Source organism: Lasioglossum baleicum, chromosome 4, assembly GCF_051020765.1.
Source record: "Lasioglossum baleicum chromosome 4, iyLasBale1, whole genome shotgun sequence".
Classification (NCBI taxonomy): Eukaryota; Metazoa; Arthropoda; class Insecta; order Hymenoptera; family Halictidae; genus Lasioglossum; species Lasioglossum baleicum.
Genome location: NC_134932.1, coordinates 11,573,133 through 11,597,019, shown reverse-complemented (window position 1 = coordinate 11,597,019; position 23,887 = coordinate 11,573,133). Strand labels below are relative to the sequence as shown.

Sequence of the window (23,887 nt, the reverse complement as noted above, 5' to 3'; positions counted from 1 at the left end):
TGAAATCTCAACAAAAACATCCTGTAAACAAGAGTTTCTATGGCCGTGAAAAGTTGTGAGATCAAACAAAATACGGCCAAGTTCGTTAGTTTAGAAATACCTCTTGCCATACTGAAAGAAGCGTTTGTAAAAACTAGTTTAAAAGAACGCTATTTAATTTTTAAAGATTTACATGGAGGGCGAAATTATTGAAACTTGGCCGCTACCTAACACCTTTTATGGTCATTGGTTTAAAAAGAAACGGCCAAGTTTGAATAATTTAGCCCTCCATGTAACTCTTTAAAAGTTAAATAGCGTTCTTTTAAACTAATTTTTACAAACGCTTTTTTCAGTATTGCAAGAGGTATTTCTAAGCTAACGAACTTGGCCGTATTTTGTTTGATCTCACAACTTTTTACGGCCATAGGAACTTGGCTCTGTTTACAGGATGTTTTTGTTCGGATTTAAATATACGTGAAATAGGGAGATGTCTAGTCGAGACAAATTAAAATCGAAATATTAATAAGGAAAATTCATATTTTATGGAGCGATCGATGTTTCAAAATTTAGTACTTCAGTCCGCAGTAGAGCAACGATCAAAGCACGGTAAAAAGTCGAAAAGAAACTCGGCAACGATGGGACACCGCAAAACATCGGTTTTCAACACAGTTCGGTAACCGGCAAGATACATCGGCGGTTAACTTTTCAACTGGCAATTTTTCAGTGGCGCGACTCTCTCTCGACGGGATCTAGATCATTTATTTTTGCGGGCGCAGCTTTCGATTTCATCGGGGGGCGACCGACAACGGCGGAAGAAGCCTCCGGGAGGACGGAACGGGGGAAAAGCGAGACAAGAGTGGGAATAAAACAGAGAGAGAGAGAGAGAGAGAGAGAGAGAGAGAGAGAGAGAGAGAGAGAGAGAGAAAGAGAACTGAACGAATGAACGAACAAGAGGGGAACAAAATAAAAAAACTGGAAAAAAATTGGAGAATCAGATAACTTCGTCGGCGGTCGAACGCGTTTCGTCGATACACCGGCGCGGGAGTTTTGATGAATAAGCGGGAACCCGGTAACGAATTTTGGCGGGAGCGTTGATCAACCGTTACGGGGGTATCGTAATGTGACATTCGAAGCGTGTCGTGTGTTGCGGGCCCGGCGTTAATTTAAACGTCACGTTATCTCCCGCACGTCCCGCGTTTTATCATAAGAGCCCTTTCACGAGAGCCGTTCGGTGTCGCGCGACCGTGTTCCGATCAGCGTTCGCGCGTTTTTCGCGAATTGTTCATTAACTCGCGGTGGAAATCTGGCATTAGGTGGGGGATGGTGCAAAAAGGCCGCAGAAATAATTCTGGGATTCTTCTAATAACAACAAATAATTTTTAGAGCTGCAAGAACAGAGGGTTAGAGATCAGATTGGTAGTTTCATGTTGTGACGGTTGTTCACCGTCAAATGATAAAATAAAATGGTGTTAGCAGTCGTAAAGAGCAACAAACTGGCAGCGTTTCTTAGGAAATAAATTCTATTTTCAATGGAGGACAAGAATGGCCCAGACTTGATCCAGTCCAGTTAGAAGCTTGCTATTTCATTGACGCGAATAATTGAAAATTTTTCTGAAACAGCATCGATTATCCAAAAATTTGTCCGACAAATAAAATTGAAGAATCTTCGCAGCCAACTGGATACATGGCAGAAATTGAGTTGTCTCGCAGCTTGTAACAGGCGATTTAGACGCTTCCTGCTTATGGGTCACTCAGCGAGTCACTGATAGAATTCAGTGCAATTGGTACATCTGCATTTTGTATCGCGAGAGACAAAAATCAAGGAAACAGGATGTGAACCATAAAGTAATTTAAAGAATATAGAAATAATGAAATCGTGGAAGTTTTGGCGGTTTGTCCAGATTGAATGGGGAACAATTACGAAATTTCTGTCTCGTAAAGGTGGCGGGGAAATTTGCCGTTTCAAGAATGAGGCACCAGACGGCGAGCGTCTCGTGAGAAATGGATGCAAAGCTGCGACCGCGAAGCGTCGCGATTCGGGGCCACGGTTTCACGCGAAATTCGTGTCGGTCCTTGGCGACGCTCACAGAGGCCCCCGTTTCTATCCAGACATTTCCCGATGGTAAATTATTCAACGAGTGACCTGTTGTACGTAGACGACGCGGCTGTCTGCTTTCGGTTTCCCTTCGATTTATGTTGCACGCGCGTCACTCGCCTCCGCGACCTCGTTGTGCCTCCCTTTCTCGAGTCACACACCTCCTACGCTGATTAACTATGCTCGGATTAACGAGCACTCTCTCCTGTGAATCAGATTTCCATTCTAAACCCTCACCGTTTTTCAGTACACGCAAATAACGCCTGCTGAATCCAAATTTGCAAATTCTGGTCCCCAGAATCGTTACTCAATTCTCACACAGTTTTCTGTCAATTCGACAATCACTTGGAGATCATTTCAAAAATTTATCGAAGCCTGGAAAATTTTTCTATCCCACAACAAAATGTCAACGAAGAGTTGAACACGAAGGTAATCTAACCTGAAGGTAAAATCAAGATTCAGATTAACAGGAACACCTCGCAACATCCCCCGAACCTAATTAATAGCGCACAATCAGACCATTCGTCACAGTCTCCTGTCACGAGCTTCGAATTCCCTTCGAACGATTCTGCACGAATTCAAGATGAAATAAAAGAGGTTCGAAAGGTCTGGTTCCGCAGCCGAAAACGAATCCCTCATTGTTGATATTCGTCCGACGGCCAGCAGCAGCGAGGATTTTTTTCGCGTTTTTGTCGCAGCGAACCGTACACCAACCACGTTCCTCGAATATTGAACAGGACCCCTTCTCGCGATCGGATCTTACGTTCTTATTGGCCGAACGTGTTATTGCGGCAATTCCACTGGTCGTTATTCATCGTCGTAATACTCGTCTCGCGCTCGGTGTCCCTTCTGCGCGCAAGAACTGGTCGGCGAAACACACCGTGTACCGAATTTTTCGCGTACACGTGACTGGACTTGATTTTCCGTCGACCTGAACCCACGAACACCCGGATCTTCTTCTTCGGATCAAACGAGAACATGACTCTGGTCGCTGCATTTCTCGAGAGAAAGCTTTACAACCCTCGAGTGGAGAGAAGTTCAGAAGAAGTGTCATTTTGGAGGGAGAGAAAGAACGAGTTCAAAATTTGTCAGCTAAACTGCATTCTCACATTATGAATTGAAACGGACTCAGCAATCACTCCAATTGTTCTCATCGCAATGTAACAAATAAATGAAGTAGTGTATTACAAACTAAACTGAGACAAATGTGCGAACAAAAAAAAATGCGAGCACTATGCACAGCGAAGGATCGAAATCCTGAACCGACAATCGCACCGATCCCAATCTCCATCAAAAATTCACACCAAACCGGAAAAACGACGCGTTGAATGTTTAACGCAAGCGACACACTTGCACTACCAAAATAAGCTAGGCCATTGACAGAAACGAGGTCGGCAGCATCCTTTCCCAGAACACTGTACCGTCATCACTGTATCCCCCAAGCACTATCCTCACGATCGCATCGGGAGCATCACTTCCCTCGAACATGCATCAGCGATGCTGCCTCGCGTACACATAGAGGAAGCCTAACCAAAACAGAGGGTCTGATCGTGGACGATCCCGAAGATCGATTCTCGTTCGTTTAGAGCGGAAGAGGCAGTCGAACTCGGGGTATAAATTGGTAATCCTAGGGGCTGAAAAATGCAACGGTCAGGCTCACCTCCGTCGCTTCTTTTTCCGTCGCCGTCGTCGGCGCGGTCTCCTCCTGGTCTCCCCCCTGTGCAAGGGGGTAGCTAGGTTCCCCTGTAGTTTCAGGGCCGTTGCTGCTACGCCGGGCCCGGGTTCCCCCTCCGCCTGGCTTCTTCCCTGCACCGGGGGCCTTGTTCGTGCCCCGGCGCCGGGCCCCGTCGTGGCTGGTTCTTCCCACCAGGCGCCAGCAGCTCCTCCTCGTTGCTGTTCTGGGTCCGCTGTAGATCGCGTCGAGTCACCGGGCCAGCCAGACACCTTGTGGAACGGTACCAACACCAGCAGACCGACAACACTGTTCGCGGAACATGTGTCCTTCGCGGTAGCTTACTCAGCAGTGAACAACCACGGGGGCATTCGAGTCCAATCACCATCACCTTGCGCAACGTTCCGCGAGGACCAGAGAGAACTATCCTTTCAACCAACCGTGTGTCACTGAACTGCGATCCACCAAGCTTTCAGAACTCGATTTCACGTTTGGCGAGCACTCTAAATCCAGGCTATGTCGTCTGCGGATGAAGAACAATAAAAAATAAGCGAGCGATTGCCTTAGCGAGTCATGCACCCGTCGCACGGGTCTTGCGATTGTCTAGGTTGCCTCTGGATTGATCCTGTCTCTCTCTCTCTCTCTCAAGGCTACCGGCTCCGATCGTCTACTCGTCTCTGTTAACTATCAGTCCCGGGTCTCCAAGAAGCTAGACGAAGAAGCTTTCGGTTGACGGTGATCGGCTGCGTCTCGAGGCGATCGTGTCCGCGTCGCACGTGCACTCCGCGCTTGTGACAGGATCGGTTACTCTGCGGACCGGTGCTCGTCGTCACCGATGGCCAGCCAACGACCGCCGCGGCACCCTCATCCTGTCGTGCCTGGTCCACCTGATCGAGACAACCGCCTTGCACCGTACCGGGGGCCAGCGTCGAACGGACGGCACCGAGTCGCTCGATTCTCATGGAAAATCGCGGGCTTCCTCGCACCTCTGTTCTCGCGCCGAGCGTAGATCTGAAGCGGGAGATGCGACCACTCTGATCCGCGAATTCCGGCCGCTCGGTTTCGCAGCCTCCGAGAGCCGGCGGGACCAGAGCGCCGCGACGCGAGGCGCCCTTTGCACATGCGTTAAACTGCGCCCCCTCCCCCGACACCCTCTTGCAACCCCGCTGCCCCTCGCCATCTTCAATCTCTCTCTCTCTCTCACTTTCCTTCCCACCGCCCATCTCTATTCTCTCTTTACGCCCCCGTGATCCAGCACGATGGTGGTTGCGTATTCCCCCCCGCGCGCACACAGCCGCCTCTCCCTTTTCCTCCAACGTGTCTCATGCTTCTACTTCGCGCGCGATCTTCCCGTCTTTTTCCACGGCTTTATCTAGCCGCTTTCTCTCGTCGCCTGGATGCTCCTCGCTCCCCACGTTCTCTACCTTTTCCTCCGTCTCCCTCTTCCTTTATCTCTTACTTTCTCTGTATCTCGATGTCTCCGTCTTTCTCCCGTCGGTTTTGCTACCCCTTGAACCGGGGGGGTCGACCGAGGAGGCTGTCACGCTGCTTCTTTCTGCGTCAACAAAGGGAGGCGTACGCTCGACAGCGTTTGATTGCCCGTATTGGATCTCTCTCGTTGCGCCCGTATTGGACGCTGCTCCGTTAGAACCGGAAAATAAATCGTCCTCGGACGACGGACCTACACGCGCCGACCCGCTTAGAAACGCACGGCGACCGACTGTTTATGGGGGTGCTGAATTTTCGGAGGCTTTCTCCGACCGGGGTACCGATTTATTGAACGAGCATGGGGGTGCTGAAGTTCTCGAAAGCGTAAACGAGCGAGGATGCTGATCAAAGTGGAGCGTGGATATCATTATGACGCTACAATGTTCTCGCAGAACTGTTTATTGCCTGCTTGAATAGGTAGAGTCGCTTGCGTTGAACCGTAAATTAGCTTATATTCATTTTAAGAAGTGTTGGAATTCTAAAGACTGAAGAATGAACATATCTTATTTTCATTTTTCCTTATAGAGAAGTCTGTAAATAAAATCGAGATCGAAATTTTAGCTAACTGTTCAGGCAGAACGTTCAAATTAACTCGGTTCTCGGTGCGAGCGTGGGTTAATGGATCGATTTATTTCAATTCGTCGTCAATACCTCGCCCCAGTCTTCGCTCATTTTACCCACAATCATTGAAGTATATTGAGCGACATTAAACCCCCACCACCTTGTTCCTCAAAAGAAGAATTTCAAATGAAGGCGTAAAAAGTCATATTCACAGGATCTTTAAATAAAACATATTCTAAATGGTAAGAAATTGGCTTTCATTTTCATTTTCAGTATACAAGAAAAAGTCTAAAAATATCGAGTAACGAACAATTTCGCAATGGATCGAGGAATCGATCATGGATCAGCGATTAGAGGTTGAAATCGGCGCGGAAAGACGAGTTTTCGCGACGACGATCGTCACAGGCCACGTGCCTGCAGTTCAAGCCACGAACGAAACGTACGCGTACGCGAATCGAATTGAATGCGAAGCTCTCGAACCTCGGCGAGACGTGCACGGCCTACGAGCTTGCGGACCGCGCGGAAAATTGCAGAAAATCCCGTGCGCGCCGCTCGCCGACGGATTCGGCCGTCAATCTTTCAACAAGCTGCGAGAACGACCGGCTACATCAGCTTCGCAAACCCGGGATAGAGGCGGACGGATACTTTCGTGCGTCCTCGCCGCGAATAGAGCCTGATATATCTATCTCTAACGCAAGGCTAGGCAGGAAGTGCTTTAAATAGGCGAACACGCCGCGGACGAGCGCGTGTCGATCCAGAAACCAGTGTAATTCACCTGTGAATCTTTGGTCCTTTGTCCCGAATATATCGAGCAGAACAGGGATGACTCGGTGACCGTTCAAATCCCACGCCTTGTTGAGTCATTGTCTCTGATATTTCATTTATTAGGTGTGCAAATTAGTTCGTTCCCCTTTTATTACATTTCACGTACATAAAATGTAATAAAATCTTGTCTGGTGACTCCCAATCATTCTGCTAATTCTTCTTGCGTCGGATTGTCTTCAAACTTTCTCGGTGCACCTGAACGATCGTAGTCTTCCAAATGAAAATTTCCGGCTTTAAATCTTTGGTACGAAGTTTTGCATGTTCTGTAAGATACAGCGTTCTCTCCGAGTACCACACAATAAATTTCAGTAGCTTTAACAGCTGATTTCCTATGCTGGAATGCAAAAAGTGAGCAGTGACGCAAATGATGCTTCTCGCACGCCATATTGCTTGAAATTGTTGCATACGACTGGAAACTCTTAGAGCTCTCATCGCGACTCTTCTTAAAACTAAAAGAACGCTCTTTCAGATGGCAGCAAAATTCAGTCAGAAGTCATGATCGTAGAAAAAAAAGAGGAACGAACTGATTTGCACACCTAATAATTGGTGAGGGTACACAATTTGTTCTGGAATACTTTCTGGGATGGAAAGGAAGTATTTTCATGTATTTATCAGAAAAATCTCCTGGAAAAAATTCTTCAGGAGAGTCTCCTATCCCCGAATGTTCTACCCACGATTTTCTAGAAGCGATGGCTGAGAGCACCACTTTTCATGGTGTAATGTGTGTCCGGAAAAAAGAGCTCAACATCTGGAGGAATAGACGCAGCCTCGACACTCCCATGGGCGAACATGGGCCCTATCTTTGAAAGACACTAACCAGAATCTCTGGGAAACACACGGTCGCTCGTCAGCATCGGAACACGTACCCAATTCGAGTCAGGTTTAAAATGAAACTTCCGAGCTAAATCGATGGAAGATATTACGCAAAGAAAATGTTATTTATTTATATATTACAGTATTAGAGTTGCCAAAAAAAGGTTGCAAAAATCATCTTTATCTTGCGCTGTATCTAATTCTCGCGCTCAACAAAGTTAGGCAACGCCAAGGCTGCAAAGAGCGTCCGAATGGTTGCGCCGGGTAGGTAGTAATAAATTGGTAGCGGCAACGGCCGTTTTTCCCAGCACGGAGCAGCTCCCAGCGACAAATTGCCCCCATCGAATTGGCTCATAAAGTCCGCCGCGGTCCGAAGCGTCTCCCAATTACGATTTACAAGATGTAAGCTTGTCGCGGGGCAGCTGGAGTTTAACACTTACCGGCATGACTATCAACGGCGTAGGCGTAGCAGAAACATCAAAGCGCTCTTACCTGCAACAGTTAGAGGAATTTGATTAATTAACGCGAAACGGTGCGTCGAGCAGCGAGGCGCGCAGCGAGGAAATTAATTGCGAGATATCGCGGGATAAGCGTCGGAGAACGCGCGAGCCCACTTAAAGAGTGCGTTACGTTATAAATATTAATTCCGTAGGCAGAAGATTCCGCTTCGGCGAGATCCAGCGTTCGCTTATTAGCGTACGCGAGCGGTTGCGTCGCGTTATCGCGGCTCTAATTGCTTGTTTGGAAAACAAAATCCTTATCTGCTCGTGGCGATCCATAGAACGGTAGGATTCTCCTGTGTTCCCTTGGTCGACGATTCCATTGTAAACAACGATTCGGGGCTGGTCGATTTTATTTCGCAGATCGTGATACTTGCACTGTATGCACGGCGGATCGTGAAACTGTTCGTGTACCAGCGCCGGGTTTATCTGATTCCATTTGATTGGTACTTCGAGAACGTTTCCGCGCGAGATGATGCACTCTAACGTTTTAATATGAGATGATTTATTTTAACGATTTAATACAGGATGATTTACGCCAGCGATTCGATGTAAGATTATTTATCTTTGATGTTTTAATTGTGAGACGGTGTATTGCAATTTGATTGAACGAATCATTTAAGAAGAGGAGAAGAAGTGTGAGAAGATTTTTGCAGAAATTTTTCGTCGTCTCTAATCGTCGTGAATTAGCGTCTCGACGACGCTGGTTACCGCCGCCATTTTTCAAGAGCCCATCACCGAAGAACACACTGCGGATGGCCCGCGGAGGAAGCTCAATTGCGAGGCTAAATTCTGAGCGTGCACGATGGCACAAAGTAGCAGCGCGGTCCGCATTTAATTAACTGTTGCGTTTCAACGGGACGGCGCGGTTGATACGCCTAATAAATAAAGGACCGCTGTGTGGCGTATTAGGTGGCGGCGGCGTTGGCCACGCTATTTCCGGCGGCGGCGGGGCCGGCGGAGATTTAAAGGGTGGCCGAAAAGCGCTAAATTTTCGGGCGGGTGCGGCGCGTAATCGCGGCGCGGATCGCGAGAAATTAACGGGACGCCGAGGCCACAGGAGCGTGGCCGGAGAACGCGCGTTGCTCGCTCGCTCGTTCGTTCGGCTCGAGCGGAATCGTAGCGTTTCCATCGCCGGAAGTTGCTCGCGAGTACGCACGGCAAAAGCAGAGAGCGAGAGAGAGAGAGAAAGAGAGGGAGAGCTGCTGGAAGAGGCGTCAGACTACGGGCAGCGGCCGTGAAACAAAGCAGAACCCGGTGCCCGTGTAATTGGACTCGCCGGGACTCTCGATGCTCCCTTCAAGAACCCGCCGGACCAGGATCCATTCCTTTTTACTTGCTAATCCTGACTTTTAATCGGTCTCGCCTGCGGACACCGCTGCTCCGTGACCCGTCGCGTTACCGAATGCTTCGCATTCTTCTGAAGACCAGCCTCTGCAACCACGATACACGATTTTTAGCTTCTGTTATGTCTTGTTAGATGGAGAAACTGCTGACAAATGCGGCATTAAGAAGTCCCCCTCCCTACCCGTCTCTCAATTTACGCGAATATCCGTTCCACGTGGATTTGATTTACGCGAATAAAGATCATGTAAATTGAATCTGTAAACTTAATCAGGTTCCAGAGGCTACACTACTCCTAATGTTTTCCTTCCTTTCCGCGTAAATTTAGATAAAATTAGGTAAATATGCCGCGTAAAACAATTACTCGCGTAAAAAAGTGCCGCGAGAATTGAGGGACGGGCGTATGATGATTCGTTAAAAATGTATTTGATGATAATCGACAAATCTTTATTTGCACATTAAAACTCTGCGAACGGCCGAAAAGTGCTGAATTGTTTTATTAGGAATATTTGTTTTAGGAATCCGAAAAGGGGCTACGAAATGGCGACGAATCAATTTGCCCAGGGAAGAATCCCGCAGGATGCCGGCGCGGCGTCGCGCTGAGAGGCGATTATAGCAAGGCGAAGGCAAATGGCGCCGGTAGGTGACCGTCAAAACGGCAGCTGACCGTTTATTCGTCGGGTTAGTGGTTAGCCGAGTTCGCAGAGAGGGAGCAGAGCCCCTCTGGCAATCAGTGACCTCTTCCTCCTACTTCTTCGGAGGCCGTTCGAATCTCACGATCGTAGATATATTATGTACGTTCGGTAGTAGGTCCGCAGATGGTCGTCGGCTGCGTAAGCGTGTGCCGCACAGGCTACGTGACCCAGTTCGTTGATCAGTCGCGTGATATCCGCCTGGCCTTTTCGGATCCCTCGATCTCCTCTATCCTCTACGCCTCGACCGCGAAGGAATCGTCATGCTTTATCATCGTTTCATTGCTGGACTTTTCATCTGACCGTCTTTTCGTTTTTCTTTTCTTTAATGTGGACTTATCGGTGATTAATCCTATTTTTGAATTTTAATCCTGCTAGCTCCTTTCATTTTGCAGGAATATTTCCAAAGCAAACAGCCGAATCTCAACGCCTCGTTAAATCGAAATTTTGCAACCAAGACGATAATTCATCAACTCTAAACGTCCACTAAGACATTTCTAAAAATGAACAAGCCCTTCTGATCTTGCGGGAACATGTCTGAAGTGGTCCAGTAGCTTCCAAGCAGAAGCAGAGATCAAAGTCGGAATCCGAGCATGTTCCAGGTCCAAGACATCGGAAGGGAACCTACCGCGAAGAACCAAGTCGGACACGGTCCGTCGGTTCCCTCGAAGCCTAGAGAAGGGACGAAGGATCGCAATAGCCCTAAGCGTTTCGGACCCCGCGTGTGGCGGCGGTTCCATCGTGATCGTCGACGTCTCGCGAGCCGGCCTCGGACGCGAAAGGGGAATATCCAACCCCGACAGAGGCGAACTCTCTGCGGGAGTAGAGAAGAGAGGAAGTTTCGCCCCGGAGAGCGTGACGGGGGTGGAACGAAGGGTGGCAGGCCACGAGCCGAGGAGGACGCTGAAGGAGGACGCAGAGCAGAGGCAGAACGGAGCAGAACGGAGCGGAGCCGAGCCGGGATGCGGAGAGCGCGAGGAAAACGGCGGCTAAGGGGGTGCGCGAGGGGATCAGCCGGAGTTGGAGCGATGGCAGAGTATTGATTTAGTGGGTTTCACCGTCTCCTTCTATTTGTCTCTCTCGTTCTACATCTCCGCCGCGTCTCCGGCTGCGAGGGCGCATCGGCTCGTCCGCTCGTTGTTTCAGGGCTTCGATTTCTTGGCTTTTCCGGTGCCACGCCGCTCCAGCTCTCTCGCGACGAGTCCTTTCTTTTTTCGTGGTGGCACAACGATCCCTAGCCTGGCTAAACACGACACCGTAGATACAGAGATCCTTGCGGTGCTGGATTTTGATGGCCGATTCTCAGAGAATATTCCTCGCAGCGAAAATTCCTTCGACGTTTATCAAAGTTTCAAAGATACATTTTGTATTTGGTACATGACTATACTGCGGATCTCTATGCAAAATAAAAATATTTTAATAGATTTTTTACATTGAAAACACCAGAACAATATTCGTAGATCTTTCTAATATTTCACTGTTTCATATTTCACCCAGCCAATTTCTTCGTAAATGTATAAAAAAATTCAGTCTTTTGCTTCGGTATTAATTTTTCATCTATTTCTTTCTGTTACAAATGCACAACATTCACGGTCTAGTATAACATAGTGTATTATATTGAGTGAAGCCTCAATTTTTTAATGATTCGAAACGATTCATTGTAAAACGTTCGAATGTTTATTGTTTGTGGGTGGCACGAAGAGGCAGTTTTTCAAGAGTGTTAATCGCCCGTAATCCGTTCGCGGACATTTTTAAGGAACGAGCGAGAGGAACGAGCCGGCGAACGAGCAATAAAATACTCTCGAGGCGTCGAGCATCTGCACGAGCGTCTCCGCGGATCTTCGTCTCGAATCCTCGGCGTTTCCGCTTTCAGCACACGTAGTCGAACAACGTTCTTCGCTTTGACTCTCTCCTTGAATAAAATAGAAGCCGCGGATTTCCGTGTTGACGTCGCCATGACGATCGAGTTAGTTCTCCGATCGTGAGACACGCTGACGTCTGCTTTCCGGAGAGCTTTAGGCCTGAAAAGACCCTATGTGCATTTTATGAGAATCTTTATTAAAATTTGTATTCTAACGATATTCCTCCAAGTTTACTATACTGTTTATGAAAGTCTTCAGACTGCATACAGAACAGAAAACGTCGTCAGCATATTTAAAACGCTCGATACCAAAAATAGAAATTATATTTGTCAAGAACCGATCAATCATTGAATAAAGAACGCCAAAATTGATAACGAAAGTTTAATAATAATTTCATATATCAACGTTTATCGGATACGAGCTTTCCAGAGCCGAAGGTTGTCTCGAATAAAATTTCTTTGCAAGGTGCAAATATTGCTTCAGTCATTGTCAAACAACCGGTCAGGTTTGTACAGGTGAACTGTCAGGAGAGAGAAAAAAGCGTCGTCGATCGACAGGCGATTCGCGAGCTGGTAGAAAACGACGACAACAACGACGACGCCGACGACGCGAGGTATGCAAATCGACGGCGACGACAACTTCGTTCGAATACCGATCCCCGTCGAATTCGAACAATTATCGGGCCGGTCACGTGTCCTCCCGTTATTCCCAACAAATTCCACGATAGCTTCCGCCTGTTCTAGCGTTCGTTCGTTCGTTTGCGACGGCATCGCTTAGGTTGGGACGATTATTTCGCCGATCACGCTGCTCGTTAACTAGCGATTCAGATAATTTCGACGAGCCTTATCGGTCGTGTTTTCTGAGCTGGTAAACGGCGAGCACTGTGAGCTTTCGAGACATCTGTCTGTCTGCCAACTGACACGGTGCCTGTGTGTTTCTGGCGTTAATTTACGGCGCGTTTGGCGTGATCGGTGATGAGGAAAGATCGGAGATTTTCAAAATGGAGTTTCCATTCGCGCTGGTCGCTCGAAATCGATATTGATAACAGTCCATTCTCCTGTGATCTATATTTAAACGCTACATGTAGACAACGAATGAAAATTTGTCTAATTATTGAGCATGAAAAGGTTCCAATCGTTACGCGAACAATAAAATATACTGAATAATTTCCCATAGAAAAATCTTGATTGGATCGAGCGACTGCGACAAGCTAGCGTCGGAAGAATAAATAGCGAACACCGTCGCTTTTTCGGATCCAACCGAATCGACGAGCTTCTCGATGAAAAAAAGCGACAGCAAAGAAGCTTCGTCACGCCGGAAGCTCACCGGAAGCGAGGTGAATTCTTGCAACGCATGTTCTCGCCGGTGCTATAGTTCCGCTAAACACCGGTATCCCGTGCACAAAGGACAGAAGTATAGCGGACAGGGCGCGGGGCATCATAAAACTGAATCGTCGACAGCTTAATTACCGTCGTCCCCGATTAACAGCGCAATTAATAATCCGATAGTCGCGGCAGTTCGAATCAATTAAACCTCTCGGCAGCGGAACGAACGCGACAGAGAACGGTAACGCTGCTGCAGCACTCGCGATCGCGAGAGAAATAGAGACGAACCGGTGAGCGAAAGAGAAAGAGAGAAGCTCGTGTGTAATGGCTGGGGAAAAAAGGGAGAGAGGAGAGGGGAAGGGGGAAAAACCAGATAAACTCGGAAAGAAAAAAGGGGGATGGAAAATATCGCGATGTAATCGCCGGGCGATCTAATTAATAATCCTTTAGTTATAACGGCCGCGTAACTGCTTAGGATACACGAGAAGGGAAACCGAGATACTATCTCTATACAGTTAAGAGGTGTTTACAACTTCGGGCAGGGAATCTGTGGGTAAGTGGTAGAGAAGATGGCAGTAAATATTCCTTGGGTGTCGGTGCTCTCTCCGCGCTCCCTCTCTCTCTTCTCTCTTTCTCTTTCTCTCTTCTCCCACGCCGCTTTTCCCCGGTTTCCTGGTCTCGCCTTCACCCCACTGACCCCCTGTTTGGCCCCGTGCAACTAACCGAGGCACTCTTCGCGTCGCGGAATTCCAATTTACCCTCTTCGGGGGATCTACACCCTCTTCTTCTCTTACCGATCCTCCCCGGACGCCGCCGCCGCCGATCGGACCAGGCGCACGCTTCAAAACGAAAACATTCAATTGATGGCGTCCTCGACTCCTTCCCGCCATTATTCTTCCTCTCCTACTCGATTAAAATTCAACCCCCTCCAACAGGCCAGGGTGTCGCGCTCGTTACTTCGATCGACAATTTGTTTCTTTCTCTCCTTCTCCAGCACTTCGTTCTGTTTCGTCCTCTTTGCTTCGAGCTGCGCCCTCGTTTTTTTTGGAGAAACGCTGTTCTAGGTTCGTTTGGGATTGAAGAATGTATTCGGACGTCGGCTGCGGACCTCCACAGACATATTTTTACGAACAACCGCATGGAAAAAGAATTCTGAAAACATTTCTTTACCCTAATAGGAGCTACATTATGTTTTAAAAAGGACATACAATTTTATAGTAATTTCAAAAATGTATGGGATGTATGAATTCCAAAAGTATTTACATTATTGTACTATTTTCTTGTAATTCTGGCAGAGCGAGAGAAAGCAATATATTCAAAGTCTCTTAATTTATTTATTTCGTGGACACGGACGCGAAGACGACGAACCACAGGCAGAAAGCAATCGCGCGCCATTTTCATTGCCGTCCCTCTCCCAATCAGAGTTCCTTCCGTGTCACGGAATTTCAATTTACTCTCGCTCCCCCTTTGCAAGCCATTGTTCAGAAGGAAAACACTCGATTGATTGCGTTTCTCCCTTTGATTCCTTCCACGCATTTCTGACCCTCCGAGATGGGGAAACAAACCGCTTTTCTGCCCAGTAACCAGTGACGTACGTAGCTAGAGAACTTCTTGCAACGGCGCACTCTCTTTCGCAGAGTAAAACGAGAAAATCCCCCGGTAATGAAAAAGTAATTTAGTCGAGGTTCTGCACGAAATACAAAGCAAGTTATACGGAAGAAAATAGGTGGGCAAGAGTACACGGTTATCGTTGAAGTTCCCGATAAAAAGGAGCCAGAGTTAATATCGATTTTATTAAGGCCAACGGAGAAAGAGAGAGAGAGAAGGAGAGTTTGGAAACGCGCAGCTCTTCGAGGGTATAGCAGCTGTTGTGACGGGTGCTTGCCCTCTCGAAAGAGGTTCCAAGACCCTGCTGCCCCTCCTACGAGGAGGCATCCGTACGAAACTTCCAGACATCGCTTCTCCAACTTGGAAATTATCGTGTCGTAAACAAATTCGTCAAAACTGCGGAAACGCTTGGAAATTGCGCGACGACGGTCGGCCACCTACTTTCCCAAGTTACACCACAAAAGTATTGCAAAAATAAATAATGAATGTTCGAACAACACGCCAATTTATTTAATTCTATTAAAATTGAAGCTAGATTAGAACGAAACACTAGAGGACTCGTTAAAAATAATTCTAGGGTAATTTCGGGATAGATGCACCAGTTTTTATTGTGGCAATACTGAAAGATTTTAAACTGTTTTTCGCGTGTAATTTGCATCGTTTTAACCTATGCAAATAACCTCATTTAACGTTATATTTTATTAAATAGATTTAAGTAAAGAATTCTACTATGCCTGTCTACGCTTTCAATTCTTTTTAATAAAATTTTTATAAAGAGAAAACAAAATGTGGTGCATCCATCCCGAAATTATCCAAGGAACACAAACATACCAAATAGTAATGGTGACCTCGATAAGGATATTCTACGATTCTTTGGGCGCTACTTTCCTCCAAGATGGCTACGTGGGGGACACGAAAGAACACTTCAGGGAGTCCAGCTGACTTTAACTGGACTTTAACAGACTCGAACCGGATTTTAAGCCAACGTTCGCCGTGGACCAAGTTACTTAAGAACCCAGAGTCTCATTCTAGCCCTCAACCACACCTGGTTACACCGAAACGCATAACTCAATGTGGCAGATGATTCCACGCGCTCGTATTGAAGCATCCATATAATATCGGACTCGTCTCGCCACCTTTCCTTTAAATAATTGACTGTTGAACTGGTTTCAAAAGGATTCCTAATTGAATGGCTGACGTTTGCGACGTACCAGCCATGAATAAAATCAAATTTCCTCACCCTTGTCCGACTCGCTTCTACAAGTATGGATTCGACATTATATGGGGTGTGAAACTAAAAATGTCGCTGTCGAGTTCTTAGACAGTGAACAATGTGTAGAATTTATTTTAATACTCGAAGGAAAGAATTTAATAATGAACTCAATTTTTTTATTGTCTCTGATCAAATAATTACAAAATCCTGAAGCACATTTTTGTATCGCTCCACCACTGATCTAGGCAATAAAATAGTGCAGATAAATATATGGAATTCGATGTCTACTGTTCACTAATAAAATAATTCAACGGATAAAGTACGTGAAACAATTCTCGAGCATTCGGAAAATGATAACAACCATCTCAGACACGTTTTCTATTATTCCGTGGTCGGGTTGGGAATAAAATATCGCAGACACAGGTTTAAGTCGGCGAACAAACACCGCGGGGGTGGAAAATCGCAGGTCTAAGCGGGCGGGGTGTTTAGCGAGCACACGTGAGTCTATAAAAATAATCCGCGGGGAGGGGTTGCGCGGTATCTTTCCGCTGGAAATGGAAAAAGAAAGGGGGAGAATGGCGGTGTAGAGCGGAATCGCGTGGGGATGGGAAAAAGCGTTGCTGACGGCAGGCTCGACCGATACGGGAGAAAGAGAGGAGGAGAGAAAACGAGAGAGCGAAAGAAGGGAGGAAAGGACGGAGCTACCGCGTGGACTGGAAATGAAAGAGCCCAACCCCGAACGGGCGATAATTCATTCGTGAACCGAACGAGGCAGCTGAATCCGGCGTTGCACACGTGCACGATTTCGTAGAATGGCCGGCGCGTTACGTGGAAACTCGCGGGCCCCGTGTTTTGCGAATTTAAACCTCGCCACTGTCACTTTTTCCTCCGCGAATGATCATTTTTTGGACGTCGATGGAGTCGTCCAGGGCCGATCGACGTCTTCGATTGATAGAAGATGGATGTTCCGCTCCTCGATGAGTGAGATTGATGTTTTTTCATGGAATTTGTTGCGCCGGTCAGCGTAGTTCTTTAATCAGAACAGAAACTGTCTTCGAAATTCACTGGGATTTCACAAAAAACTTCAGACTCATTCTTATTCAACTTTGCGGAGGTTTATTAATGATACGGACCAAACTTAATGCATCGCTTCATTGAATCAAATTTGAATAAAAAGACAATGCATCGAAAAGCATTCAAAGAATTCTCACTCGAAAATCGAAACGATACGAATTAATCGAGACGGTGTAATGCTTTTAGCTGAATTTTTAGCCAAATTGCAGAAGTGGTAGTTTATCAAAATCGCGGTCAATATTGTGTAACGAGATCAGAGCGACCACGCCGGAACGCAGCGATGCCTAGAGGCAACCGGAAGATTCAAGATGATCTGTTTACGGTAAACTCGAGAAGCGGGGATTACTATGCGTGGCCAGAAATTTATGAACAACGTCGGCGAAAGTATCCCTGGCAATTCTTCACCTTCTCGCTTTCGATTCTGCGGGAGAAGCAGGTCCGCGAAACGGTACACGATCGATCCCGCGAGCTCCCATCAGAATGCATCAACATTTTCCTTTGTATCCTGCACGGCTATCTCACTATTGTATCCTGCACAGCAAATTTGCATTAACCTTCCACATAATTCCTTATCGATCGTTAATTCCGTTCTTGACGTTCAGCATTTTTTTCATCTTATTTTTTTTGTCAATCTTTTTATCTTCGACAACTTCTCGGTGTAGGTAGTTTACATTTTTTGATTACTTCCTCGTTTATGTGTCGCTCAACGTCGTTCTATCTTCACAATTCTCTGATATATTTGATTTTTTTTATCGATTCTACAGCCAGCTAATTACTTCCTTATTGACAGCTAATTCCAGCATTGACTCCATGATTTTCTTCGTCGTTTCAGGTGCCGTACAAGGCCGTTTTATCTTCAAAATCACAATTCGTACCGTCGTCCACAGCACTAATACAAAATTCAATTCTCTTTGCGAGAACAGGAATTCTTTATCAATATCAGAACAGTCAATCTTGATTAAACTTTTCCCTGACCTTATTTCCCAGCCCTCCATTTGAAAAAATGAAATACAAAATCCACGCTGAGATCAACAAGTTCTATAATAAAATTGTTCGAGGTAAAAGTCTCAGTCCTCTCAGACCCACAGAAAATGTTACACTTTGAACCGCGTTGATGGTATCGCACCCTCGCAATTTTGCCATCCACCATGACGTCCTTGAGTGGTTCGCACGCAAGATCTCGCCGGCAGATCCTGCGAAACTGATCTCGCCAGGGGATGATGCGCCGTAAGATCCTTTAGTTTTCTCGAAACGTTCAGTTCGTTCTTTCTAAAGGTTTTTCCTGAGGGCTCTAGTATCTTGGTGGGGCAAAAGTGAAACTCGCCTCTACCGTATAGGCATTGTCCTCGTTTTTCCGGGCACCGGGCGAAACTTAGGGACGTGGAATGCCTTCACGGTCGCGACCCCATAGGCCCCGGCGGCGACTTTCACCGCCATAAAAATATAAAAGACCCGGTTGCGTGAAACTGTACCGAGGACCCCGGGACCCGCTCTGGAATACCTACAACAATAAACTTTGCGCTTTCCATGCGAATCCCCTTGTTTGCTCGCCGGCGTGGCTCGTTACCGCGTCCCTCGTGGAAACTGCGAAGAATTTTACTTTCGTTGCCCGCGCGCGCGCGACGGACCGCTGGGACGTTGCCTTGGTGCTTCACGGCGCGCCGCAACTCGAAACCGAGTTGAAATCTCTTTTCCCAGATTATTTCAACGGACATTTTCTCAAATGTTATTCCTTAACAATTTATTGTTACATCAGGTCTGCTAAAATGATTTTTTTGGCCGGTTAAGGTGCAACGTTGGCGGTGCAAAATTCTTTGCTAATAGAAAACAGAAATTCTCCGAGCATGGGATCTTTGAGTTGCCTGAATAATTGCAAAAGATCACAGAACGAAAGGTCATAAAACTTATTCCAAATGGTAAAAGGTAGGTTTTCATTTTTTAACCGACTTCGAAAAAGGAGGAGGTTACTCAGTTCGATCTATACGTGCCTTTTTTTTTGCTTTTTTTCTATGTATGAACGAAATCTTTTGCATCTTGTAGAGTATGTCGCCCGATTGGTCCCTTGATAACAAATTTTGCATTTTTTCATTCTTTGCGGTTTTTATTGCAAATAACCAATAAAACCGAAAAACCATCCTATGGTGTTCTACAAATTCTGCTCGTTCCACTAAAAAATGTGAAATAAAAAATTTTATAAAAAAATTAAACCGACTTCGAAAAAATGCACTAAAAAGTATGAAATAATATCCATTTAATTTATGTGAATATACACGAACTTAAATACAATACAATCTTTCCGGAGGCGTCGCAAAATTGAAAATTTTCGACACTGGAAATTACGAAAATCCTTAAATTCTTCTACATGCTTTCACATATTAATGTATCTTCTCTTCCAACCTACTAATTTCCAAGTCCACCATATACCAATGAAATCATAATCAGCAACATCTGTAATTTGGAAAATTTTTTATTTTTGCGCCGCCTCCGAAAAGATTTTTTTCGAAGTCGGTTTCATTTTTTCTCCGGAGAAAACGGAATAAACTAAATAAACTATCCGAACGATCCAATAATTGATTCGATCCAGTTTGTTTTCAATTAATCCGCCGTAGCAGATTCAAGGGCAGGTTAAAGGTTTTGCGAGCGAGTGTACCCGAGGAACCCACCCCTCTGAAGACAGCTAGTATGGGGAAAGGGAGGGCCGGTCGGCGAGCGCAGCCAGCGAAAGGGCGGGCAGTCAGCGTGAAACGAAAAGGGAGATTTAGATGTCATCCCCTGACGTGCTGCTTTCCCTTTAGCCCACACCCCTAGACCGACAACTTTTCCACCCACCAGGCCCAAATGCTCTTCCACGATGATGGACAAAAATGCCGACTGCGCTTCTGGAAAACTCATCAGGAAACGAGCTGTTACCGAGGGTGTTTTAGGGCGAGAACACATTTGCTCTCGACTGAGCTCTGTTCCCTTAACGATGGAGCTGTTTCAGGTGATTTCTACAAATAAAGAAGTTTCCTGGTGCGGTCACAAAAAATCCTCAACCCTCGAATATTCCCCCATACAGCAGTAACAGTAGCTCATTTAAGATCTCGTTAAAAATTGAGCAATTTTTAGAAGGGCGTTCGAAATGGAAAGCGGAAGGCCATTGAATTGACCTTTAAATAGATTATTGGAATATTTGAAGTAAATAAAACATTTTTAATCTAGCAAAAATGAATAATTAAAAATACAATAAAATTGTCTACAGTTCTATCAGACCCTTAGACGTTCCTAGAAATCCATAACCCAGAAAAATAGTTGAGCAAGAAAAGAGTATCGTACCGACCTGTCGGGTCCGTTAAAAATACCGAAGAAGATGAACCACGAAAGACGGAACGCCACGTTGCCCGGCAGGGTGGATGGGTTTATTTATCGGCCCGGTATAAATCATGATAATTTTCTTAGTGGGCCGCGAAAAAATGTTAACGGGCGTCCTAGACGGTCGGGGTTGTCCTCTGGCGGAAGGGAAACCCTAAATTTTCTACGAACGGAACGGGATTAGCTCATCCAATCAGACGAAACATTGGAAGGGCGGGCTTAATTAAAATCTTCTTCGAGGCAGCCGGCTATCACGAGTCTCGGGTCTCGCTGCGAGATGTAAGAATAGAACATTAAGAGGTTTCCCTGCCGATGGTATTTCTGAGTAGAGTCCGGGGCCGGATTAACGAAGAGAGTAGAGCGGCCAGGTTCCTACAAGGAAACACAGTGTAACGGCGAACCTATTTATATGGTAATTTATTCCGTATTGTTGTTACGCCGACGCTTACTACCAATGAGTCCAGCGAATTACCGATAAATCTCCGCGTTTCCGTCTCACAGTTTTCGGGAAACTGCCTTGGACACCCGTTAATCAAACTTCCATATAATTATTGCCTTGTGATTGACGATCGCACGGACCCTCTTGCAATCTAAATAATTCGGCAAAATTCACGAGATTAATAAAGTGTTAGCTCAAGCTTTCGGTCTCGTTGTTCTTACAGAAATCTTGAGATGAATAATTCACAAACAGAATCAATTAATTTATCGAGTCACCCAAGTGGGATCACCCGATGCTTCCGTTGGTAAGTATTGAAAATTGCGAGGGAATGCTCGGTGAAATAAAATCGAGGTTGTTGCCATACCGCAGTCATGTTTGCGGAGGTGCTGTTCGGTGCCGTTCGAAAACGGCCACGGTGTATTTTCGGATGCCGCGGGAGATAAATTCGTACGAGGACTAAACGACTGCAGGGCAAATGAATTTGCATACCGTTTGTTATTCAAATGGCCCGATTCACTCCTCTGACTCTCAATGAGGGAAACGCGCGACTATCGCAACAGGGCGATGACGTATCCGTTTAATAAATTATTGTTCTTCATAGGAGGCGCTCGATTCCGTTTCTAAGCACGTGCCTAATATACGAGCTAGACGATCGAGACGTCTGAATGTTTAATCGAGAGCCGCCCGAGCTGTTTGCTCCGCGCTTCTATTGACCTAACGTCAAAAGTCTAACAGCAATAATCGATGTTTACAACGAGTATTATTAATATGCACGGTGCGCGGCCGCCATTTGCCGCGGATCTACGTTCGACTGTAGTAATTGACGATCGTTCCACTGATATCGGGAAACGGATTATCTTCCGAGGAACAAGCTGATTATTAGCCGAGGCATATCAATTAGACGAGAGCTGTAATTTTCAGTAATTAATACTTTCGCGGTTCGGGAGTCTAGCCTGCCAATTAGGGTTCGCGGTGCGAGCATCATTTAATCAGAAAATTCGATGCAGTCGATTGTCGGACAAAACAGTGTTAATAGTCGCAGCGACTTGCAATTTTTTAGATTTATTTAATAACATTCTCCTTAACACAACGCAATATAATTAAGACTGTTAATTAGTCGATAAGTTCTTACAAGCCGTGAATAGTATTGTAGCAACATAGAATCAATATGACGAGCGCTTAGCACCTAGCCACTATTTTCTTCCGTAGCCCACGATGGACTGAATTTAATGAAAAAGCGCTAGGATTAAAGTTCGAAAAATTTGCAATTAATTGGTGAGGTGGGTTTCGCCCCGTTGCCTGAGAAACGATCAGTTCCTGGTCAGGGTTAAGGGTTACCGGTCAGCTCAAGCGTCGATACAAGATCGTCTTAAGTGGGTCTATAAATTTTACCGGGGGCCGAGAGCATCGAGCCTATATTTACTCTATTATGCAGGCTCGTTTTTATAAGCCGTTTACGTTTAACAGCAAATAATCGTTTAGATGCCGCGCCATGATACGGGCCATAAATCTTCTGGCAGCATGGCGTTCGGTCTGTGTGTTATGATGGTGCGGGACACGCGCAGGTCAGTACCGCCTTGAATTTACAGGGAACCACCAGAAGGTGGCAGCACTGGAACACCGATGGCCTCTGTTCCACGACCTCGAATCACTCTGCACGCCATCTCTCGTGCTTTTCCGGAACATCCGCTTCCTCGGGGTTCCTTCCGGCTTCGATAGGTGGCCGTGGCCTCGTTCGGCGGGAAATCGGGGAAATCCTCGGAAACTCAGACTCCACGTGAGAGAATCAAGCTTGCCAACCACCATCGGCGCGGGTCGTTCGAATCCTCGGCACCCGAAAAAGCCCAGGGAACCGCGTTTCATTAGCATAATCGACACGCCTGACGACGAAATCCCGATTAAACCGGAAAAAATGGTGAACCTAACATGATAATCGGCGATAACCGGTTCCCTTTGCCGAATCGCGACTAAACGAACACCGCCGCTGCCCCGGGGTTTTTAGGCAGTTATCCCAGATAGTTGTCACTTAATCCGATATCGGTGTCTCAATATTCATGTATGCAAATGATCGCTCGCCTCGTCGCGCCGCGCCGCGCGCGGGTAGCCAGGCGCGTTCGTTATTTACATCGAATATCGGACAAATTGTGCATACGTTTAGTACGGAAATGCTAATTAAGGTTATGCCTCGACGAAAGGGGGCCTCGCACGACGAGCCACGTAAAAGTTTCACGAACTCTGCCGAGGCGGTTTCGAAATCCGACCGACGCGACGGAACTTTCCAGGTCCTGATCCGAACGAGTTGCCGAGCCAATCCGCAATTAATACAGCGATTAAATTACTGGCTGTGCCAATAAATAGCCCACCATTCCCATCGCATCCAATGTTTAACAAATTTGAGCTCCTTCGACTCTAAACAAATCTCCGTTACGAAAAGCGTACAATTTGTAAATTTACACGTCAGCGGCAACCGGGAGGAAAGTATTAATTGTCAGGAAGTAGAAATAGTTTGAGGTTCCTTTTTTCGTTCACGTTGTAATAAAAACAAATGCCGGATAATATCTCGAGGAGCTAAATAACGAGAAAACAAAGAAAGTCGAAATACCACCAAACGAAGAGGAACGCATCGAGAGAGCTCGGCCACCGCAAAAAGACGTCTCAATGCATTTCTGAAATTCTCTTGACGGCGATAAATCAACGATCGCGGGGTTTCCACGGCTGGAACGCGTGTGTGGAGTTCCCAACGAGAGACAGAATGCGAAAATCGCGAGCTTTCTTGCTGGTCGCGTGCATTATGCGTGGTACAGAGCTCCGCGGGCGGTCTTATGGTACTCGTGCGATCCGCTTCGATCCGGCTCGCATATTCCTTTTTCTCCGCGAGCATAATTGCGTGGCCGTTATCAACATTGTAACCGGCACGTTTTTCCGGCGGCGCAATCGGTGCGTTTTTTTCTCCGGGAGTCCCGTGGAGTTTTGTACTCGATACAACGAGACTGGTCAATATGGTGAGTCGGCGTGCGACTTTTGCTAATTACAGCAGTGCACGGTT

The 23,887-nt window shown here is 46.5% G+C and overlaps 1 protein-coding gene across 7 annotated transcripts in view; it reads right to left on the bottom strand.

The window, feature by feature from the left end:
- Antp (homeotic protein antennapedia) overlaps nucleotides 1-23,887 on the bottom strand; it is a 176,875-nt gene that overhangs the window by 62,663 nt on the left and 90,325 nt on the right. For 3 of the 7 annotated variants that reach the window (XM_076422349.1, XM_076422347.1, XM_076422348.1), the window contains one exon: nucleotides 7,874-7,925. The exons of 3 other annotated variants lie outside the window; for them this stretch is intronic. The gene's annotated coding sequence lies outside the window, so the exon portion shown is untranslated. One more of the 7 variants, XM_076422353.1, reaches the window with a different exon arrangement.